This window comes from Sinocyclocheilus anshuiensis, unplaced genomic scaffold (genome assembly GCF_001515605.1).
Source record: "Sinocyclocheilus anshuiensis isolate Anshui unplaced genomic scaffold, SAMN03320099.WGS_v1.1 scaffold295, whole genome shotgun sequence".
NCBI lineage: Eukaryota > Metazoa > Chordata > Actinopteri > Cypriniformes > Cyprinidae > Sinocyclocheilus > Sinocyclocheilus anshuiensis.
This window is the reverse complement of record NW_015549573.1, coordinates 139066-141345: the sequence shown is the minus strand read 5'-3', so window position 1 is coordinate 141345 and position 2280 is coordinate 139066. Positions and strand designations below refer to the sequence as shown.

At 39.1% G+C, this 2280-nt stretch overlaps 1 long non-coding RNA gene across 1 annotated transcript in view; it reads right to left on the bottom strand.

The window, feature by feature from the left end:
* Positions 1 to 2280, bottom strand: part of LOC107657463 (uncharacterized) — a 5696-nt gene that overhangs the window by 1046 nt on the left and 2370 nt on the right. The window lies entirely within an intron of this gene.

Genomic DNA, 2280 nt, shown 5'->3' with positions numbered 1-2280 from the left:
TGAAGATAAGGGCAGATGTAAGACCCCCGAAGGAAATGAGTAGATACTGAGGTATCACTCTGATCCGGACAAAAGCCCCGACGCCCTGTATGGATCACATCCCTTTGGTCTTTTACTTACCTTCCTTTGACCTGCGATACTTGCACGCTTCAAACAAAACAGTCAATGAAGAGAATGATGTGTGCTCCCGGCGCCTATTTATACTATAGTTGCACCGGTAGTGACGTCATGGCTGTCGCCAGCCAACGTGTTGTTGGTGTTTTTTCAATGTATGCTTCAGACATGGGCCACGACGAGGAGTTCCCAATGGCGACCCCTAGAGGACGCAGTGTCTCGTTCCCTATTCAGGGAACCATGGTTACATAAGTAACTAGTAACCTGAGACGTTTTGTTCTCTTTGACTTGTTGGATGGAAACGATGTTTGTTCGCAAATGTTTTATGCGATATTCCAGTTTTGCGCACAAGTTAAAATCACAGCTTTGGATGGAAACCCAGCTACTAAATGAGCTGAGCTCAGCTAAACCTCACATCAGACAGAGCAGAGGCTAAAGGAAACCCTATAACCCTTCTAATCAGACCAAAGACAGTCACACTTTCCCAGTTTTTATTTTTATTTTTAAAAAAGCATTTTAACTGTGTAAAATGTCGTTTTACACAGTTCTAATCATGCGTACATGTTCAAGCGAGTTTCTGGAACATTTCGGCTTGATTTTCTACAGTGGAAGGAAACAGAGACGTGTTGTCCATCTTTTCAAACAGTCTGTGGCCCTGCCCTAAACACACTTCATGAGCACTTGGGGTCGTGTGGTCGTACAATGGCTGTAGGGTGTCACATGTGTCATTTAGCCAGGGTTGCCAACTCTCACGCATTTGGCGTGAGATACAGCTTCCAGGCTCTGTCTCGCTCTCACGCTGCACTTGTAAAGCCAAAGTGGCAACCCTGCTTGTGATATGAAACAAAGTCTCAGCTTTCAAATTTTGTAAGTTTGAATACAACATTCAAACAATAAATACCGTTTTGGCGCACTTAATATGATGTGATTCGTTGTAGCGCCTCAGTTAAAGCCAGAGCATTGAACATCAGAGTTGCTACATTGCTGCTTTGATCTGGTCACGTGGTTCAGTAGCTCTCAGTAGCTCTAAACAAAGCAGCTGCTGTCAGTGCATCTGAACGGGTTTAACAGGATAGACCACAGCTTCTCTCTGCAGGTATGTGCAGCTACCTGTGGAAAAAATTACAGCATATTATGCATTGATTATTAGGTCGATGACATTTACAGTATCAGTTTATTCTGGAGAGGCAACATTAATGTTTTTCTTGTATTTAACCCTCAGATATTCCTTACAGTGTGACCATAGACCTTAACTATTTTTTCAGTTAGATAAATGTTTTATACTTTAGTTCAGTAATATTTATTTCATATTTTGAGGAGATCGTTTGGTACTAAATACTATTTGTGCAATAATTATGGTCCATTAATGACCACTTCAAATATTTTTTCCTAATATTTCTATTACTTATATTACAATTAGTGTAGTAGGTCTATTTAAGGTTAAAATAGAGAAATTGGTTTTAAATTCCAATGCAAAGAGGCAAATTAGAGTCATTTTGATCATTTTTGTTTGTAATGCCATGGTTTAGCCACTAGGTACCTGTATGCTCTTTAATAAATAAACTTGTGTCTACTAGTCTAGTTTCTCAAGAGTATTGAAGGCATACCTGCTTGCTTATTTTTAACTTTTGCATTTGAATAAATATTTAGACATGATTAAACACTATAGGTTTTTTAAATGTGAAATTTAAAAAGTTCATAAATTACATAGTGTTTTAATGATACTCGTATAAGTACACACAAGTGAATATTAATGAAAACAAAAAAATACTGAATTTAACCCAAGAAAAGTTTAAAATGGTGCTTTCAAATGCACTCAACAGAAGATTAGTATCCCCTTATACAGTATATACATATGTATTGACATTGAATCGAGATCAAGATTAAAAAGTGCCTCCTCCGCCATGTTGCCATCAAATAAAACAGTTGCCATGCCAACTTGCTACTGTAAACAAAAGCTCACAACACTTGCCCCGCCTCCGGGGGCTTCTGATTGGTACACTGTTTTGGAACTGACAGTGATGAGCAGCCCTGCATGTAAAACAACTTTTAACTTGACACAGCGTCTTAAAGCAGCACTATGTAACTTTTGCCACTCTAGCGGTTAATAAACAGAACTGCACACATCCCGCGGAAGAACATTCCAACCGGAGCTACTTCTCTAAG